This window comes from Balaenoptera acutorostrata, chromosome 9 (genome assembly GCF_949987535.1).
Source record: "Balaenoptera acutorostrata chromosome 9, mBalAcu1.1, whole genome shotgun sequence".
Taxonomy (NCBI): Eukaryota; Metazoa; Chordata; class Mammalia; order Artiodactyla; family Balaenopteridae; genus Balaenoptera; species Balaenoptera acutorostrata.
Genome location: NC_080072.1, coordinates 52,656,795 through 52,679,185, shown reverse-complemented (window position 1 = coordinate 52,679,185; position 22,391 = coordinate 52,656,795). Strand labels below are relative to the sequence as shown.

The 22,391-nt window shown below is 37.9% G+C and overlaps 1 protein-coding gene across 1 annotated transcript in view; it reads left to right on the top strand.

Annotated features, from left to right (window-relative positions):
* Nucleotides 1–22,391, top strand: part of FCHSD2 (FCH and double SH3 domains 2) — a 313,606-nt gene that overhangs the window by 205,091 nt on the left and 86,124 nt on the right. The gene's annotated exons all lie outside the window — the stretch shown is intronic.

Here is a 22,391-nt window from a genome sequence, read left to right as displayed (position 1 = left end):
CCTCTAGTTGTGGCGAGCGGGGGCTACTCTTCATTGCAGTGTACGGGCCTCTCATTGCAGTGTCCTCTCTTTTTGCAGAGCTCAGGCTGTAGGCACGCGGGCTTCAGTAGTTGTGGCACACGGGCTCAGTAATTGTGGCTTGCGGGCTCTAGAGCACAGGCTCAGTAGTTGTGGCACACTGGCTTAGTTGCTCCGTGGCATGTGGGATCTTCCCAGGCCAGGGATCGAACCCATGTCCGCTGCATTGGCAGGTGGATTCTTAACCACGACACCACCAGGGAAATCCAACTTAATATTTTTAATTAACATATTATGGTTTTGAAATTTATCCACGTATATATAACTCTAATTCATTCATTTTAACTTCTGTATTAAATGCCATTTTATAAACTGCATTTGATTTATGTATTATGCTATTGAAAGATATTTGAGTGATTTCTAGTATTTTACTATTAAAACACTGCTCCTGTGAGTATTTTTGTACATATTTTCGTATACACATAAGTCTACACCTGGAATTGAAATTACTGAATCATAGAGTATATACATAGTCTAGTACTGCCAAAAGGATTATACCACTGGATGCTCTCTCCAGCAGTATATAGGTGTACCCATTTTCCTCGGCGCATAATAGTACAGACATTTTAATTTTTGCCAATTGATGGGTTATAAATGGTATTTTCTATTTGCATTTCCCTAAACACTAGTAAAGTTGAGCATTTTTCATCATTCCTATTTTTTTCTGCTATGAATTGCTTACTCATATCCTTCATCATTTTTCTATTGTTATGTTTTTCTTATTGATTTGTAGGAATTCTTTTTTTATTCTGGATACTAATTGTTTGTTATATTTTAAAAGCACCAAAATTCAGGAAATTCCCTGGCAGTCCAGTGGTTACGACACGGGGCTTCCACTGCACAGGGTGCAGGTTTGATCCCTGGTCGGGGAACTAAGATCCCATATGCAGTGTGGTGTGGCCAAAAAAACAAAAAAAAGTAACAAAGTCTGATGCTTTTTAATTTCTATTTATGAACAGAAGATTTGAATTTTCATGTAATTAAAAATTATCATTCTTTTCTATTATTATTGGTATTTTTTGTGCCCCTACCTAGAAATCATATGGTTATTAATCTATATTTTCTTCTAAATGTTCTAAAATTTTGTTTTTGAGAGTTAGTCTTTGAGAGTTAGTCTTTTAATACCTTTTGTATGTATGGTTTAAGGTAGGGATTCTATTTTTCCTCTTTCTAGATAACCGCTTGTCCCAATACTATTTATTGAACAGTCTGATTTCAATAGCGGACTGACCACTATTACAAATCAATTCCCTTATACATGCAGATTTATTTCTTGGCTTTGTATTCTGTTTCACTGGTCTTTTTGTCTATTCCTGCCCAGTATCACACTATCTGTTCTTCAAAATTGCAGTGGTTTGTAATGGTCCTTCTCTGTTATCTTTAGAATCAGCTTGTTGTCCTATGTGTATTTTAATCGGGAGTACATTGCATTTATAGATTATTTGGTTGATATATTTTAATCTTGAGTCTTCTCATCTCAATACAGGTTTCCCCTGTCATCCAAAAGTAGAGTGTTCCTGTGAAACCTTTTGTAAGCCACAGTTGCATAAAGCAAAGGAGCAATTACCTTAGGATACATCTTGCTAACAAATGCACAGAATAAATAAAGATAAAGCGCAGCTGCTAACAGACACAATTCAAAGCTTTGGTGTCTTGGTGCTGAGATGCTGAGTGTAGTTTGTGGGGAAGGAGCCTTGGCAGTGCCTCTCTCGCAGCTTGGGGTGTGCACTGCCTCTATAACAGCTCGCTGCAAAACAAATGCTGAATGCTATTTTTGCTTTTTGCCTTTTTTTTTAGTAAAAGTGAAAATCCTCTTTGGACTTCTTTCAGTTAGCAAAAAACATATACTAATGTTCCGTAAAAGTGAAGTGGCGTCAAGCAAACTTACAAAAAGTGGTGGATACCTGTATTTTTAGGTTGTTTTTTTTTTCTAATATCATTCAGTTAATGTTTATAATTTTCTTCCTAATGATGTGGAACTTTTTTTTTTCTATTTTATAGTTTTTGCTCTTTTGGATTTTTTTTTTTTACATTCCTTCTTTGTTCATAATGCATATGAATGTTACTGTTCATTATATTAATATATTGACAGTTTTTTAAAACAGCTTTATTAGGATAATTTTCGTGCCATAAAGTTTACCCATTATAGGGCTTCCCTGGTGGCGCAGTGGTTAAGAATCCACCTGCCAATTCAGGGGACACGGGTTCAAGCCCTCTTCCAGGAAGATCCCACATGCTGCGGAGCAGCTAAGCCCGTGCTCCACAACTACTGAGCCTGTGCTCTAGAGGCCACGAGCCACAACTACTGAGGCTGCGTGCTGCAGCTACTGAAGCCCGTGCGCCTAGAGCCTGTGCTCCACAACAAGAGAAGCCACCGCAATGAGAAGCCCACGCACCGCAATGAAGAGTAGCCCCCGCTCGACGCAACTAGAGAAAGCCTGCGCAGCAATGAAGACCCAACACAGCCAAAAATAAATATAAATAAATAAATAAATTTATATAAAAAAAAAGTTTACCCATTATAAATACACAATTCACTCATTTTCAGAAAATTTATAAAATTTACAATTTCATTTTAGAAAATTTCTATCACCCCTAAAAGTTCCTTCATACCTTTTTGCAGCTAATGCCAGCTCCCACTCTCAGCCCCAGACAACCACCAGTCTGTTTTCTATCTCTATAGATTGCTTTTCTGGCCATTTAATATAAATGAAGTCATACAATTTGTGGCTTTTTGTGCCTGGCTTCTTTCACTTAGCATGATATTTTTTGAGATTCGTCAACATTGTACCATGTATCAGTAGTTCATTCTTTTTTATTTTTGAATAATACTCCATTATATGGAAATATCACATTTTTGTTTATCAATTCACCAGTTGATAGACATTTGGATTTTTTTCTGGGTTTTGGCTATTTTTAGTAATTTTGCTATGAATATTCATGTACAAGTCTTTGTGTCATCAAATGCTTTTATTTCTCATGCATATGTAGACTTTAAAAAATGCACAACGTGAGAGTTGCAAGTTAAGTTTTTTTGGGGGCAAAATGAGGACTGCAGCCCAGGAGACAACATTTCAGATAGCTCTGAGAAACTGCTCTGAGGAGGCGAGAGGGGAGCTAGGATATATAGGAGTTTTGCAACAAAGGGCAGGTAGTTGGGAACATAAAAAGATTACTGGGGTTTTTTTTAATGTACTTATTTTTATTATTTATTTTATTTTTGGCTGCGTTGGGTCTTCGTTGCTGCACGCAGGCTTTCTCTAGTTGCGGTGAGCGGGGGCTACTCTTCATTGCGGTGCGCGGGCTTCTCATTGCGGTGGCTTCTCGTTGCAGTGGCTTCTCTTGTTGTGGAGCTCGGGCTCTAGGCACACAGGCTTCAGTAGTTGTGGCTCGCGGGCTCTAGATCGCAGGCTCAGTAGTTGTGGTGCATGGGCTTAGTTGCTCCGGGCATGTGGGATCTTCCCAGACCAGGGCTCGAACCTGTGTCCCCTGCATTGGCAGGCGGATTCGTAACCACTGCACCACCAGGGAAGCCCGATTACTGTTAATTAAAGTAACCAGATCATCATGTTAAGGAATTTAGCGCCATTCTGTGTATGGGAAGATGCAAGAGTCTGGGTCCACTGAAATCATTCCTTTGATATGCACTTCAGCTATCTGGGGCCAGTATCCTGTATTTTCATATCCTGAGTTTCCTCAGGGCTCACCGTAGGGAGTGGCTGCAGTCTGATGGCTGCTAGATGGCAGGTATCCTTTCCTTCCTGAGTTCCCTCAGGGCTCACATTGGAGGGCTAATTGCTGATGACTGTGACATCCTTTGTTTACTGATATGGTAGGAAATATTCCATTTCTCGCATAGATATCTAGCTATGGAGATTCCTTACTTGTTGAGTGGTTGTTATATTTTCCTTTAAATTCTTTGAACAAAATTTCCTTTGAACATTTTTATAAAACTTTCTTTAAGGTCTGCATCTACTAAATCAAATATCTTGGTCTACTGAGGCAATATTTATTGCCTCCTTTTTTCTCTGAGTGTGGGTAACGTTTTAATGTTTCTTTGCATGTCTCATAAATTTTTGTTGAAAATTGGACATTTGAGATTATAATTGTGGAAGATCTGGATTCTTCATATTTTCCCCCTCTGAGGGTTGTTTTTATTCTTGTTTTTGTTCAGTTGGGTGGTTGGCTGTGTCATTGATTGCCCAGACTAATTCTGCAGAATTTGTCTATTCTGCAACATGGTGCTACTGACATCTCTGCTCAGTTTCTCTTTTTATTCTTTTCTTTTTAAAGAAATATTTATTTATTTATTTATTTATTTATTTATTTATTTACTTAAGGCTGCGTCGAGTCTTAGTTGCGGCACATGGGATCTGCATTGCGGTGTGCAGGCTTCTCTCTAGTTGTGGCACGTGGGCTTCTCTCTAGTTGTGGCACTCAGGCTCTAGAGCTCGTGGGCTCTGTAGTTGTGGTGCACAGGCTTAGTTGCCCCGCGGCATGTGGGATCTTAGTTCCCTGACCAGGGATCAAACCTGTGTCCCCTTCATTGGAAGGCACATTCTTAACCGCTGGACCACCAGAGAAGTCCCTTTTTATTCTTATTTTTAAGCTTGGATTTCTATGGTTCATCCCTGTGTCTGCATAGCTTGGAAGTCAGTCGTGATTGGTCAGAAATTGTGCTCAAACACCTCAAAGCAGTAAGGCTTTCACCCTTTGGATGGATCTGTTTGTTAGCTGGGGAGTACATTCAAAGTTCAGGCATTCTTACCTTGCTTTTTTTTCTCCTGTGCCCTTTAAGGTCTCATCTGCATGTGCAAATAGCCTTCCTGTCAGCTAGGGATACATGGAGAGTTTATGGCTCTTTCATTTCTATGATCTTTACGTTAAATTTCTGGCTAATCTGCTGGTCAGATGCTCACCCCCACTGGGACCACAGTCTCAGTCTAGCAGAGCTGTTAGTTTTCCTGATGCACTTCCCACCAAGATCACTGCTTCTATTAATAATACCCGTAGACATGAGTTTTTTTAAATCTCTGCTCCAAATCAAGTTAGTCTCTCTGGCAATGAACCTGCTGGTTTTCAAAATAGTTCTACCTTATCCTGGTAAAACTATTACCTAACTGAACTGAACAGAGATGGGAACAGCCCCAGGCAAGAATGCCACAATTGCCACTATTCTTACCCAAAGGTCAGCAGTTTTTCAATTTATTGTTTGCTTTTGGTTGATTTCCAGAGCCTGTAATAGCTGTAAACACATACATTAAAAAAGAAGAGAGATCTCAAATCACTAACCTACACTTCCATCTTAGGAACTAGGAAAATGAGAGGAAACTAAACGCAAAGCAAGAAGAAGGAAGGAAATAATAAACATTAGAGCAGGGACTTCCCTGGTGGTGCAGTGGTTAAGACCCTGTGCTCCCAATGCAGGGGGCCTGGGTTCGATCCCTGGTTAGGGAACTAGGTCCCACATGCATGCCGCAAATAAGAGTTTGCATGCCACAACTAAGGAGCCCACAAGCCGCAACCGAGGAGCCCGTGAGCTGCAACTAAGGAGCCTGCGAGCTGCAACTAAGACCCAGCACAACCAAATAAATAAATATATTTTTTAAAATAAATAAAATAAACATTAGAGCAGAGATAAATGAAGTAGGAAATAGTAAAACAATAGAATCAGCAAAAAACAGAAGTTGGTTCTTTGAAAAGATCAACAAAATTGACAGACCTTTAAGGAGACTGACCATATTTGTTTCCTTGGACTGCCATAACAAATTACCACAGATATGGTGGCTTAAAACCACAAAAATTTATTCTCTCACAACTCTGGAAGCCAGAAGTCTAAAATCAAGGCGTCAACAGGGTTAGTTCCTTCTGGAGGTTCTGAGGGAGAATCCATTTCATACCTCTTCAGGTTTCTGGCTGCTGGAAATCCTTAGCAGTCCCTTGGCTTATAGACTGGCATCACTCCACCTCTGTCTTCACCTCAGTTTTTCTCATGTCTCTTTCTCTGCTGTCTCTTATAAAAGAACAGATGAGGGACTTCCCTGGTGACGCAGTGGTTAAGAATCCGCCTGCCAATGCAGGGGACACGGGTTTGATCCCTAGTCTGGGAAGATCCCACATGCCGCAGAGCAACTAAGCCCATGCACCACAACTACTGAGCCTGCGCTCTGGAGCCCACGAGCCACAACTACTGAAGCCCGTGCACCTAGAGCCAGTGCTCCTCAACAAGAGAAGCCACAGCAACGAGAAGCCCGCGCGTCGCAACGAAGAGTAGCCCCCACTCTCTGCAACTAGAGAAAGCCTGTGCGTAGCAACGAAGACCCAACGCAACCAAAAATTACTTACTTACTTACTTAATTAATTAATTAAAAAAAGAAAAAGAACAGATGAGAGTCTTAATTATATGTGCAAAACTCCTTTTTCCAAATAAGGTCACTTTCATAGGTTTGAGGGGTTAAGACATGGATATATCTTTCTTTTTTTTTTTTTTTTTTTTTTTTTTTGAGAAACTTTTTTTTCTTTTTGGTCTCACGCGGCTTGCGAGTTCTTAGTTCCCCGACCAGGGATTGAACCTGCACCCTTGGCAGTGAAAGCACAGAGTCCTAACCACTGAATGACCAGGGAATTCCCAAGACATGGATATATCTTTTATGGGCCACCATTCAATCCACTACCCTGCCCCCCCCCAAAAAAAAGATTTAAATTACTAAAATCAGGAATGAAAGTGTGATATTACTACCAGTCTTACAGAAATCAGGATTATAAGAGAATACTATAAGCAGTATACCACAAGTAACCTGGATAAAATGGACAAATTCCTAAAAACACAAACTCAAAACTGACTGAAGGAGAAATAGAAAAATCTAAACAATTTTATAATAAATAAAGTGACTGAATCATAGTCAAAAAACTTACATAGAAAAGTGCAGTACCAGATGGCTTCATAGATGAATTCTCCCACATATTTGAAGAATTAACACCAGTCTTTCTCAAATTCTTCCAAAAAATTGAACACTTCCTAACTCATTCTCTGAGGGAAGCATTATTCTGATACCTTCTAATTTTTTCTATGCATATATTGTATATACATGCTTCAAAATCAGTATCATTTTGTTTTCACAAGTACCTTTTTCACATGAAACACATTTTGAAATATTCCTGCCTTTAAATATTACTTGAAAATGTGATTTTAATGACCACATAGTATTTGATTATATTAATATGCCATAGATTTTCATGTCCGTTTTTGTCTGTTTTTATAAATCTGTAGTGAAGACTCTTTTATACTAATCTTTGTATACCTCTTTGATAACTTCCTTGAGACAGCTTTTTAAAAATGTATTCCCTGGTCAAAAGCAAAGATTTGTTAATACTTTCCATAGAGACTCATTACCTTCCAGAAAGATTATATCAATTTATACTCTGAAAAGCAGTGTACAAAAATACCTATTTCCTGACACCCTTATCAAAGCTGTGTTGTAAAATTAAATAGATACACTTACAAAAGCAACAGTTTGGATGAGTATAATACTCTTAATTTAATATTATTTTAGTTTTTTGCTTACTGATAAGTTGAACATTTTCATTTTGTGCTATTTCAGCAACTCTTCAGAACCGTTAAATATGAAGAAAAGGATGGATCATCAAAAGGATAAGAGAGAGTTAATGCTAAAGATAGTGATGATACATTAATAGAGTTGGAGCCCATATTTTTTACCAAGCGAACTGAAATCTAACATATTTTTATTAAGTACTTACATCCTCTTACATACTGTTTTAGACATGGAAGATAAAGTACTGTTAGCACACATTTTCATTGCAGGCCATTCATTCATTCATAATTTAACAGATATTTACTGGGTGCCTTCTATGTGCCTTTTATTGGAGATATAATATTTAACAAGATCCAGATGGCCTCTGGCCCCTTAAAGGAGAACAAAAATATAAAAATAGTCTTGTTCATTGACTATTTATTACTCTCCACACATTAAACTAACCTCATTACATATATTATTTTCTTTAATATTAAAATGATATTTGGAAACTGCATTTTGGAGACATGCATGTGTCTGCTCAAACCTGTTCACATCAACTAAAATACTAACATCCGTTATAAAAGGCCTTTCAGTATTGAAAGTGTGGTGCATTTGTGATAAGCAGAGAATGAGCACACACCCCCACAAATACACACAGTCTGATTCCATTTAAATATTGTTTTAAGACTTTCAGTCTTTAGAATCTTGGTAGTGATGAGTTTGAAAAGCTAAGGATGATGACAAAGCTGATTCCCACTTAGGGCTAAAATTTGTTTGTCCTCTTCTATGAAATTAGAGCTAAGAATAATCATAAATGCCATTTTAGTTTGGCTTTGTTTGCACCTTTTACATAGAGGCTATAGCACTGTTGCATAAAACACTTAGGGGCTCTTGCCAGAGGAGACTGAATAAGCAGTCCACAGATGTTGTTGAAGAAGCTCCCTGGAACTTTACTTCTTGATTACAGAAAGATTCACTCACCATCTTCATAGATTTCCTATAAACCAGGTAGTTTTCGGTAAGAGATCAAAATCTAACAGAAACCGGAATGTTTTTACCAAACAGGCAACGTTTAAAATCAGAATAAACCTCTGTTAACTCTTTAAAGCTGTTATAATTGTAGGTACCATTAAACTTTGGAATAAGAAACTAGAAACTTAATTTTTGTCTTATAATTTTAAATCTATTACTTAGAAAGGTATTTAAGCAGCAATCTGTTACACCTACAGTCTTAGTAACTGGGTGCAAAAATGTTTATAGTTGTTACTTTTTTAGAAGTGGAATTATTGTTTTTACTGCTGAGAAATTGATTTTGTCTTTCTTGACTTCCTTCCTTCTTGAATGTCCTGAGCTAATGCTTTTCTGTGATTCAAATACTGCTGAGCACAGCAGAGGTTGTTGCTGGAATTGACTTCAGTATGGACATGTGAGTGTTTATAATAAGAAAAGCCAAATTCTTTTTTCATGGACTCTATACTTGAAAGCTTTGATATACTGAATAACTGTATGCCCCCCAAAGTACAGTTGACTATTAAATTATGAAAACATCCTGCTTTACATGTTTAGCTCAGAGGCCACTTCTATTAAATGTAAAGACCAAAATGTTTATAGCTCTTACCCTTACTTTCTAAAATGTATTTTTTAGAAAACATTCATAATCTTAAATCAGCTTTAGAGTGTAACTTAAAGACCATTTTAAAACCTTCTGAATTGATTTATTAGGAAGAAAATAATCAAAATGATGTTAGTCTTAGGTGAGCTTTGATAAATACTGATTTCAGTAGTTAAGTACTGAACCATTCTCTTAATAAAAAATGTGACTAATGTAATTCTTAAGACTTTCACATGTACTCCGGCATCATTTCCTCCAGAAAATCTTCCTTAAACCTCCACGTTTGTTCAGGTGCTTCTCTACTAGAACCCTGTGTAATTAAAATCATACTATTACATGCTTGTCTCCAATACTTGGCCAAATTCTTCATGGTTATATACTCAAATACACACATACAAACACAGATTCAACCCTTAGCATCATTCTTGGCATAGTTTAGGGTCTCAAGAAATATTTTATTGAATTGAGCTGTTGAATAATTACTTTATTTTTTTAACTTTTTTTATATAGGAGTATAGTTGATTAATAATGTTGTGTAGTTTCAGGTGTACAGCAAAGTGATTCAGTTATACATATACATGTATCTATTTTTCAAATTCTTTTCCCATTTAGGTTGTTACATGATATTGAGCAGAGTTCCCTGTGCTATGCAGTAGGTCCTTGTGTCATAGTACAAATTACATAGAAAATTCAGGTTCAAAGAAATTTAGCTATCACATGTTAATATACCATATGTCTAAGATTGTTCCTATCACAGGCTGTCTTTGAGCTATAAAAGATCAGACCCTGTTCAGTATAACCACCAGTTGTAGTTCAGAAACCTTTGAAGGGCATTAGACTATTTCCTTTCCGTTAATGGTTCCAAATATCCAAGAAATGTGTATTAACTCTTCCCTAAAATTTCAATGTAAGGAACTTTCAGATTACCTTTATCTGGGATAATGCTTCCTGAATTAAAACTAAGGCTTTATATTCTTCATGCTAAATATTTTCTGGCATTTCAATACCTTAGTCTCAAAAGTGCACTCAGGAGATATTTAAATAATACAACCAAAAGATGAATATGGCGAAATTCTAGATCTAAATTAGAATGCCGAAAATTCTTCTATTTGCAGCAATCCTATTTACTGTCTGATATGTATGTTTTTCTGGTTTACATACCTAATGATCTGAACTTCAGTCATAGTTTCTCCCAGAAGCCTTTCTGTTTTCCTCCTTAAGGCCTTTTGTCCCTACAGATCTTCTTCTTCTTCTTTTTTTTTTTTTAATTTTTGGCTGCATTGGGTCTTCATTGCTGTGCATGGGCTTTCTCTAGTTGCAGCGAGCGGGGGCTACTCTTTGTTGTGCTGCGCAGGCTTCTCATTGCGGTGGCTTCTCTTGTTGCAGAGCACGGGCTCTAGGCGCATGGGCTTCAGTAGCTGTGGCATGTGGGCTCAGTAGTTGTGGCTCACGGACTCTAGAGTGCAGGCTCAGTAGTTGTGGCACACAGGCTTAGTTACTCCGCAGCACCTGGGATCTTCCCGGACCAGGGATCGAACCCGTGTCCCCTGCATTGGCAGGCAGATTCTTAACCACTGCACCACCAGGGAAGTCCCTTCAGATCTTCTTGCTTCCAGCTGTGTGACTGTGCCCATATCATCACTACCTGTTGGTCATCAGGACCACAGCTGAGGAAGAGCCCCACTTTACTGCAGGGGTGGTATAGTTGGTAAACAAAAATCTGCTATTTAACTAAGCAGGAGGCACGCTCTTCTAAACAGTCCTGTGGTGGGGTAAAAACTGGAACAGTGATGAAACTTTTTACCTTTGAATAATCTAGGACCCTCTTTTTCATGGGCAAAAATTCCTGTAGGCTCTTAGATTATTTTGATTACAGTGTTATTTAAATATGTATAAATAAACCCAGGTTAAAAATATATGCATATAGCTTTTATACAAGTATAAAACCAAAACAGAGTTATCATTTAATTACAAACGAATGTATAAAATCAGTAAAATTCAAATTGACAAAATGAATTAAATATAATAGCTGATAATGATCAGTTGACCCTAATTTGCTACTTGAAACTTAAGTTATGGTATTCTCTTCAGGTTCTTTTGATTTCTCAGTGCTTATACTACCATATGCCTATAATGACTCTTCTCTCTCACCACCCTTTTCGCTTTGTTAGTATAGCACCCACTGATGTCATTTGATCTCCTCTGTGTTTCAACTATGTCATTTACATTTTAAGTTTAAGGTCATTTTAAGTTCAAGATCTATTCTCATTAACCTAAGACCACTGGAGTAAAACTACTTGGCCCACTGATTGTAAACACAAGCATTGGCACAGAAATCACACGGCAGTACTCCAGTAAAAGGTGATCATCTGTATAATCCTGGGTTAAATTATATCTTTTTTAATGATTTATTAAAATAAAAACAAAATGTAAATTCCCACATATAATTTATGGACCGCAAAAATTATGTGATTATATCCTCAGCTTCCACTATAAGGAAGGCTACTCTAATTATTTTTGCCTATAAGTATATATGTGAGGAACAAAATAGATTTGAGATTGGGATGGGGACAAAAGGGATTTCCTAAAGCAGTATACGCAGACCAGTATAGTCTTGGCTTGACTCTCTTGAAGTATGCTGCTTTAAGTTTGCCTGTGCAATTCACTCACCTTTATCACATAATTTTACTTGATTGCTAATTCTGGAGTGTTTGTTGGAAATGAAGATTGTTTAGCAGGAGGGTGAGATGGAAAATAATGAATGGCTGAAAGACTAAAATTCATGTATATTTAAAAGATAGTCAAAGTGATATATATTAATATTAAAGCTTTTATATCAAGTATTTTTGGAGTCTGTGAAGCTCCTTGCAAAGTTCTGGGATTCCCTGGAGCACAGAGATAAAACATGGTCAGTAAACAAGCAAGCAGCAGCAGCAACAAGATATCCTGGGGAGAGAGGGGAATCTGATTTCCAGAATTGCCACATTATATTTTATTTTATTTATTTATTTTTTAAAAAAGATTTTACTTTTTTTTAAATAATTAATTAATTAATTAATTTTTGGCTGTGTTGGGTCTTCATTTCTGTGCGAGGGCTTTCTCTAGTTGTGGCAAGCGGGGGCCACTCTTCATCGCGGTGTGCGGGCCTCTCACTATCGCGGCCTCTCTTGTTGCGGAGTACAGGCTCCAGACGCGCAGGCTCAGTAGCTGTGGCTCACGGGCCCAGCTGCTCCACGGCATGTGGGATCTTCCCAGACCAGGGCTCGAACCCATGTCCCCTGCATTAGCAGGCAGATTCTCAACCACCGCGCCACCAGGGAAGCCCCACATTATATTTTAAATGTCCCATTCTTAACCAAAAACTAGACATACAAAGAAACAAGAAAGTATAACCCATACACAGGAATAAAAGGAGTCAATAGAAACTGATCCCAAGGAAGCCCGTACATTGAACTTACTAAAGAAAGATTCTAAATCACCTGTTTTTAATATGATCAAAGAGCTAGATGAAACCATGTCCAAAGAACTAAAGGAAAGTATGAGAACAATGTTTCACCAAAGAGAGAATATGGACAAAGAGATAGAAATTTATAAAAAGGAACCAAATAGAAATTCTGGAATTGAAAAGTACAGTAACTGAGATTAAAATACACTGGAAGGATTTGGCAACAAAGCTGAACCGGCCAAAGAAAGAATCCATGAACTTAAAGATCAGACAGTTGAGATTATCCAGTTTGAGAAAGGAGTAGATAATTTAAGTCTGATTTAAAATACAATGCATGATGCAATAGGGACTTCCCTGGCGGTGCAGTGGTTAAGACTATGTTTCCAGTGCCTCCACTGCAGGGGGCATGGGTTTGATCCTTGGTCCGGGAACTAAGGTCCCACATGCTGCATAGCCGAAAGATTAAAAATAAATAAATAAATAAATAAAATACCTCTCCCTTTAAAAAAAAAAGACAATGTATAAAGCAATAATTATAAAACATTGATGGGCTTATAATGTATAAAGATATAGCTCTATGACAAGAAGAGGGAGAGAATAGAGCTATGTAGGAACACAGTTTTTTGTTTTTTTAAAAAATATTTATTTATTTATTTGGTTGCGCTGTGTCTTAGTTGCGGCAGGTGGGTTCCAGAGTTGTAGCTCAAAGGCTCCTTAGTTGCACCTTCCTGGCTCCTTAGTTGCAGCATGCATGTGGGATCTAGTTCCCTGACCAAGGATCAAACCCCGGGCTCCCTGCATTGGGAGCGCAGAGCCTTAACCAATGCGCCACCAGGGAAGTCTCTGTAGGAGCATAGTTTTTGTATTCTGTTGAATTAAGTTTGCATTAATCCAAACCAGTTTGCTTTAAATTAAGATGTTAATTGTAATCCTCAGGCGACCACTATGAAAAGAACTCAAAAAGAGCTAGTAAAAGAAACAAGGGAATTAAAACAGTACACAGTTTTACAGACCTCACAAAAAGATACTATTATTATCTCTTTCTAGATGAGGAAACTGAGGCTTAGAGAGGTTATACAGCTTAAGTACACAGTAGAATCAAGACTCAAAACCAGGTCTGTCACCAAAATCCTTTAATATAGGTCCTATAAGGGAAATAGGTGAAATTCTTGGGTAGAACATAGAAATGTTTAGGGTTTATTATTTTAATAACCATCTTTGGTAAGTACCATACTCCCTAGACTCTATCAGATCAGGAATTTAATGCTCAAGAAGGTTCAGTGTTTCCCCAAAGTGACATTTCTAGTAAGTGGTAGAACGGGGATTTGAATGCAGGTGTATGTGGTTCAAGGCTTTCTGTTGAAAGCTTTGGGGTTGCAACCTAAATTTTGAGATGGTTTTAGCACACACAACTAGATAATGCATGCTAGTAAGTAACTCAAGAGGACAACACAGAATTTTTTTTTTTTTTTAATAAATGAACTTATTTATTTTTGACTGCGTTGGGTCTTTGTTGCTGCGCGCGGGCTTTTCTCTAGTTGCGGTGAGTGGAGGCCACTCTTTTGCGGGGCATGGGCTTCTCATGGCAGTGGCTTCTCTTGCTGCGGAGCACAGGCTCTAGGCGCACGGGCTTCAGTACTTGTGGCTCACGGGCTCCAGAGTGCAGGCTCAGCAGACATGGCGCAGGGGCCTAGGTGCTCCACGACATGTGGGATCTTCCCGGACCAGGGCCCGAACCCGTGTCCCTTGCATTGGCAGGCGGGCTCTCAATCACTGCGCCACCAGGGAAGCCTGACGACACAGACTTTGTAGAAAAGCAGTATTGAATTTTCCTTTCCTGGCTTTGTAATTCACAGACAGAAAGTTTCTTACTTGTTTCCTCTTTCATAGAACTGAAGTAATTTAGTGCTTTTAAATAAAATAACCAAGTCTAAAATTAGGTGATATGTTTCTAATTTTACTTTATATCAGTTGACAAATTAAACCATCTATTAAGATATTTACAGTGATGCAAATACAGCCCGGTACTTGCTTTGATCTCTTTAAATTTGTAAAAATCTACTTTTTCTTTGCATCCTGCCAAAGTAGAGCTTGGAGTCTTCTCAGAAAGAGAAACAAATGTAGGCAGGCAATTATTGTTTTCTTCCATCAGCAAAGGAGGACTATAGAATTTCATGATTTAATTTTAAGACAGCTTATATTTATCATCATCTTGATATTTATATCCTTGACTTTTACCAAAGACTCTTGTGGAATACCCACTGCTGTCAGAAAAAGAAGGGTTTGCTTTTTCTAGGCTGCATTAAGGAAACTCAAGAGATTTCAGCATAACTCTATGACTATAGAATCTCTGCCCTTCCTGGATCTAAATAAGGAAGCCACTGTAAAGTTCTTACTTTAGGGAAAATTGCATCAGATGCTTAGAAAAATGACAAATTTTCTTTCTCCTAACTCCTAATTCATCATAATGTTCCTCTTCAAATAAGTTCCAGGAATTTATACTTTCCTGTAAAGTAAATGCTTAGTGGGACACCCTAGAATTCTAAGCTTCTGAATTTGTCTTTAGGATATCCTAATTTTTCTTTACTATTTTGAGTATTCACTACTATGAGTTGAGTTCCAAACTCAGCTGATTTTAGAGATCAGGTTGATCAAATGAGTAAAGAGGGCAGAAGTAATATATAAGAGAATATGTGGTCTACAAGTAACTGAAAAGAACATGGATGCTTAAAGGCATTCAAATTCAGTTTTTTCAAAAACACTGCTAGATTATTAAAACGTATTGCTGATCAAAGTCCCCATGGTTTCTCAATTTAGGTATTACAGACTTCTTCCCCTAGCAATTTGTACCAAATAATCAAGAACAAAGTTTGGCTGTGTTTAAAATGTACATTTAGATGAGTTACCTCCCAAATTTTTGCATAATGGAAACCACCAAGAAGCTCATACTGCCAGATAAACTCATATTTGTATAAACCTTGAAAGACTGCTTCTCCTGCCATTTCTGAGCATATATGTGAATTCTAATGTGTCATTGATTGTGAAATTTATGGCTCTGCACACAGATCTCTATAGGAACTGAAGTTTGTGCACATCTGCTCATTTGAAATTGAACATACAACTATACTTAGAAAACATTTTGTGCCTTGCTCATATAAATGCTAGACAGGGCTCAGATGCATCTTCACCATGCATGTCCTTGTCAAACTATTATAGTTGTGAAACTTTTATCATTTATTGTAAGCCTTAAAAAGTTTTGACCTTACTTTAAATTTATAAGAAATACATGAAGCTTTTGGATTGTATTTGTGATTCAGCTTTGAAATAAAAATTGCCTCTCTTGTTGCGGAGCATAGGCTCCAGACGCGCAGGCTCAGTAGGCCGCGATAGTGAGAGGCCTGCGCATTGCGATGAAGAGTGGCCCCCACTTGCCGCAACTAGAGAAAGGCCTCGCACAGAAACGAAGACCCAACACAGCCAAAAATAAATAATAAATAAATAATAAGTAAATTTAAAAAAGAAAAATTGCCTACTTCAAACTTTTAGATCTGTTTAATTGAACAGAACCAGGAATAGTAAGGCAAGCTATTGAATTGTTATTACTTGCAGTTAGTGATCTATATGAATCAAGATTTTTTCTTATAATGCAACCAAGAGGAATAATTTAGATAGTAGGGCTGATATAGGCTACAATTATCATCCATAATGCTTTAGTAAGGAGTCTCTTAACTGCAAATAACAAAGACTCAACTCAAGGTAGCTTGAGCAAAATAGGAATTTGTTGGTTCAGGTAAACAAATCACAAGGACAAGGTGATGGCTTGCTCAGGAACTACCCAATCCAAGGATAGTCTCTTGCCCTCTCCTCTGCCCCCCATTCCCAGCTTTACTCTGCCAAGTTTCTCATCACTGCTTTTCCTTGTGAGTTGGTTTATGTCTCCTGGGGGGAAGAATAGCCATTTGGTGGGAAGAATAGGCCATTTTGAACTCATCTTTCAGCTTGCATCCCAGGGATGACCTAATTTAGGTCAAGTGCCGGACTCTGCCCAATAAGTTTGAGCAAAGGGCAGGGGTGTGCTGTTCTGTCTTGCATACCAGCTTGGCCTGCAAGTTTACCCCTGTGGTCAAGAGAGTAGGATCTGAGGGAGAGAGAAGGTGTGCAACGTCATATATGTTTTATGTCTTGGGATTCCACATAAAAAGATGCCACTACTAAAAAGGCTTGAAAACTACTGCATTAGACAGAGTTTTGTGAAATTAGTTTCTTCTCTAGCTTATACAAAATTTTACCAGTGTTACATAACGTCACTAGGCTTACTTTTCCATCATGGGACTCAAATGTGGGCTCATTCTTTTTTTTTTTAACATGTGAATTCTGATTGGTGTATTATTTGTTGAACAGATATATACTGAGTACTACCAGTACATCAAACCCTGCACTCAGTACAGAAGACACAGTGGTAAACAGCCAGACAAGATCCCTCCCTTCGTGGAACTTACCAAACCAAAAGCAAAGACAGACAAATAGGCATTACCAATGCCTATTTTATGCTAAGATTTTACACTATGATTAGGAGTTGTAAAGCAAAAAGACTTAATCATTCTGGATGTCCAGAATAGCTAATGATTAAGTGAAGCTCTTGATAAGCAAGAGTTAGCCAAACCAAGGAGGAGAGGGTAGAGAGAAGTCAAGAAAGAGGAAGAGCCTTTGTGAAAACCCAGAGATAAAAGAGGAATATTGGAGGAATCAAAAGATGTACATTGTAGGGATAATAGGGAAGGAAATGGGGAGCAATAAGTAAAGAAGCAAAGAGGTAAGCCATGTCCAGATCATATAATCACAAAGTCATAAAGGTTTTTGTTTTGTTTTGTTTGTTCTTTAGTTTAAACGTAATGAGTAGTCAGTGAACATTGTTGAGCAGTCAAGTAAAATATGCAGCTTGGAAACATCCGCCTAGGCTCAGTGTAGAAATGGGTTGGCAAGATGCAGGGCAACAGGAGATTGCTGCAGTAATCCAGATGAAACAGGATGTCTGGAGGGTAGTAGCTGTGAAGGTTAGGAGGAGGGGTTGCATTTGATAAATATTTAAGAAATGGAATCAACAAGATTTAGTAATTAACTAGATGTTGAGAGAAAGGCAGAGGGGAAAGTAAACCTTTACTTCCAAGTGTCCGACCTAGGCAGGTGAGTGGATAATGGCATTACACACTGAGCTAGGAACACAAGAAGAAGAGCAGTTGGAGAAGAGAATGGTTTAGTCTAAGAGGCAGTTGGATATATAGGTGTGAAAGTCAGAGAAGGGAAATAGTGTCTGGTCAAAATTTAAGTCAGTCTGAATAATTAGATGATATTTTTTCATCAGAGTAAAGTTGACCCAATTAAGATAAAGTAAATGCTTGATTCTCTCTAATTCACTCTCAAAATATTTCTTCAGTGCCTTCCCTCTCATATAATTGGGGCCTGCTTTTGTACCTTCCATCCCTCTCAGTTCAGTTCATTTCAGTAACTATTTATTGCAGGCTTTCTCTGCTAAGGCTAAAGTAGGGATATAGGCAGAAACAAGTGTTGCTGCCCTCAAGGAATTAATGGTGTATTGGGGAAATCAGATACATATATAAATGTTTTCAATATGCAATTTAGAATTGCATATTGGTGGGAGGGACAACTGTACGCAGAGCAATAGGAGATTGCAGCAATAATCCAAATGAGACAGTTACTAAGTACTATGGTAGACAACGGTAAGTACTCTGTGTGATAAGTACTGTGATGGAAGCGTTTGTAAAAAACATCTTCAAGCTCTTTCCTTTGGTTCCCAGTATTTAATTCTGTTTTAGGGAACTACTTCGTTTTAATTATTGGCTTTTTATCAAAGTCCATATATGCACTCTACCTTCTAATCACAAACCAGGTTGAGACAATGTTAGCCAGAATTGCTTTGAACTTCATCTCTCGGCATCATCACTGGTTCAAACAATTGCAGTTAACTTGAGGCAGGGGGCTGGAGCCAATCATAGGGTAATCATCCACTTCCTATGCTTTGAATTCCAACCATTTCTTAATTTTTGTACCTCCTGCATTAACTTTATGAACACTAACAATAATACACCTAGGCCAGAAGGCCTCCAGCTATCTTATTCTTATCAACCAGAAAAATTGGTACATGGACAGGTTAATGAATACTGCAACCCTATAAAGGTGATAATTAAAATTTGGGGTATTCTGGGTGTGAATATGATGACATGATGAAAGAAATATTTTAAGATTAATCTCTGTGTGCTAGAAGAGGCTCCCAATCACTTGGCCCACCTCCCACCTAATGTAAATGCATTAGGCCTCATTTGGGTCCCTGAAGCCAAGAGAAGCCTTTACTGTATTTGGTACATGATGACTAATGGTACATTTTTCTCTTAACTGGAATATGGTGGGAATAGCTTGTCTGTGAGCTAACTAATTCAGTGCATTTTTGTTGCTGTATTGAAGTCTAGAGTAAAACGTTCATTTATTCTATAAATATTTTTGAGAATCTGCTATTTGCCAGGCACGGTGCCTGAATAAGACTTAATCCATGACTTGCAATAATACCCATGCAATATACAAAAGATTGTGGAAGCACTAAGGAGGAACTGGTTGAGTCAGCTTTGTAAAGCATTTGGAACATAGTGAGCCATTAGTAAATGTTAGTTGCCTGTGTTAGCCATCATTATTACTATTTGAGTGGGTAAGAAGAAGGGAAGGACATTCCAGGCCAAGAGAATAACTTAATTGGAAACATGATAGTAAATGTCTTTTTCCAGAATGACTTGGTGTGGTTGGGATGTGAGTACAGTGCAGACAACGGTGATAAGAGATGGTGCTAACGAGAGGTAGTTTGGGACTAGATTATAAAGGCCTTTAGATACCAGCTGAAGAATTTTGACTTTTCAAAATATACAGTGGGAGCTTAAAAAAAAATTTTTTTTGTAGCATCCTTTTTCTTTCTAATATGATATCCAGATTTTCTTTTTACTTTTTTTATGGAAAATTTCCTGTATACAACAAAGTAAAAATAGTAGTATAATGACCCCCATGTATTCATTACCCAGCTTTAATAATTATCAATATGTGGCAAATCCATTAAAGATTTTTAAGCAAGGCAAAAAAGGAGACTAACATTGTGCCACTTCCATTACACTAGTTGATCTTCACAGTGTCCTGTGGAGTATGTGGTATTCCCACTTTCCCTAATTATAGAAGAGAAAACCATCAAAATGATGAAGTAAAAGTTCTGGGATTCTAACCCATATCCAACTTATTTCAGAACTCAATTTCCTTCCCATGCTGCCTTTATAATTCTGAAGTAGAGCATGATTCTCAGTTGAAAATAGATGCTGATCTGCCTACTTGATATATTGGTGCTCTTGACCCTATTCAGAATGGTGGACTTCTCTGCCTCCAGCCACTGTGGGTTCTACAGGGTCACCAGGATCTAAGTCTACATAAATATTCAACCTAATCAGCTAAAATGACTGTTTAGTCCAGTGGTTGTCAAAGTATGGTCCCCAGACCAGCAGCAAGTTGTTAGAAAATACAAATTCTCAGGCCCCACCCCCAACCTACTCAATTAGAAACTCTGCGGGTTGGAGCTCATGATGCCTATATTGCCGTTTGCTATGTTTAAATAAAATGCTCTAAGGTTTCCTGCAAACACAAGGTTATGACCATCTACCAAGAGCATTCTAAGGCAAAACCTCATATCAGAAGTAGCTATATGTTCATTTTTTAACAAGTTAATGAAAAGCATGTCCTAAGGTAGGAATTGTTATTCAGACTTAACACCAGCAGTCTCTCTGGGGATGTTGCATAACCTCATGGAAAGGAATCTTAAGGAATTTGCACTGCCTATATTTACAGTGCTTGATGGTGCCATCTAGTGGTTTAAGCATTATAGAACGTGCAGATTTATTAACACTTTTGCACTGCCTATATTTACAGTGCTTGATGGTGCCATCTAGTGGTTTAAGCATTATAGAACGTGCAGATTTATTAACACTTTGGGGACAGAATTTGTGTATTTTTTAAAAGTCAATTTTATAGTGAATGTTTAATGAAAGTAGGATATGTAATTTCCTTACTATAAAACCTCCATTGAGGATTCTTAGATATGATACCAAAACACAAACAACAAAAGAAAAAATAGCTAAATTAGACCTCAACAAAATTAAAACTTTTGTGCATGAAAGGACACTATTGAAGGGCTTCCCTGGTGGTCCAGTGGCTAAGACTCTGCGCTCCCAATGCAGGGGGCCTGGGATCGATCCCTGGTCAGGGAACTAGATCCCACATACCACAACTAAAGATCCCACATGCTGCAGTGAAGATCCCGTGTGCCGCAACTAAGACCCAGCGCTGCCAAATAAATAAATAAGTAAATTTTTTTTTTTTAAAAAGGACACTATTAATAAAGTGAAAATGTAGCCCACAAAATGGGAAACTATATTTGACAATCATATATCTTATAAGGTATATGTATCCAAATATATAAATAGTATTCAAATATATAAAGAACTCTTAGAACTCAACAACAAAAAGAAAAACAGCCCAATTTACAAATGAGTGTAGGACTTGAGTAGACATCTCTTCAAAGAAAATATACAAATGGCCAATAAACACATGAAAAATCCCTCAACATCATTAGTCATTAGAGAAATGCAAATCAAAACCACAATGAGATACCACTAGGACAGCTTGAATAATTAAAAAAAGAAAAACAGAAAATAAGTATTGATGAGGTTGTGGAGAAATTGGAACCTTTATACATTGCTGGTGGAGATGTAAAATGGTGCAGCCACCGTGGAAAACAGATTGTTAGTTCCTCAAATAGTTAGACACAGAATTACCAGAGGACCCAGCAATTCCACTACTAGGTATATACCCAAGAGAACTGGAAAATCCATAATAGCCAAAAAGTGGAAACAATCCAAATGTCCACCAACTAATGAATGAATAAACAAAATGTGGCATATCCATACAATGCAATATTGTTTAGCCATAAAATGTACTAAAACATTGATGAACCTTGAAAACATGCTAAATGACACAGGCAGGCACAAAAGACCACATATCATATGATTCCATTTATATGAAATGTCCAGAATAAGCAAATTCATAGAATCAGAAAGTAGAGGGGCTTCCCTGGTGGCACAGAGGTTAAGAATCCTCCTGCCAATGCAGGGGACATGGGTTTAAGCCCTGGTCTGGGAAGATCCCACATACCGCGGAGCAGCTAAGCCTGTGAGCCACAAGTACTGAGCCTGCGCTCTGGAGCCCATGAACCACAACTACTGAAGCCCATGTGCCTAGAGCCCATGCTCCGCAACAAGAGAAGCCACCGCAATGAGAAGTCCACGCACCACAACGAAAAGTAGCCCCTGCTTGCCGCAACTACAGAAAGCCTGCGCACAGCAATGAAGACCCAACACAGCCCAAAAAATTAACTAATTAATTAATTAATTTTAAAAAAAGAAAGTGGATTAGTGGTTGCCAGAGGCGGGGAGAAAGGTAGGAATGGGTGCAATCACTTAATGGGTATGGGATTTCTTTTGGAGGTGATGCAAATGCCCTGGAATTAGATAGTAGTGATGGTTGCACAACATTGTGAGTGTACTAAAAGCCACTGAATTGTACACTTTGAAATAGTTAAAATGGTGACTTTTATGGTATGCGAATTTTACCTCAATTTTTA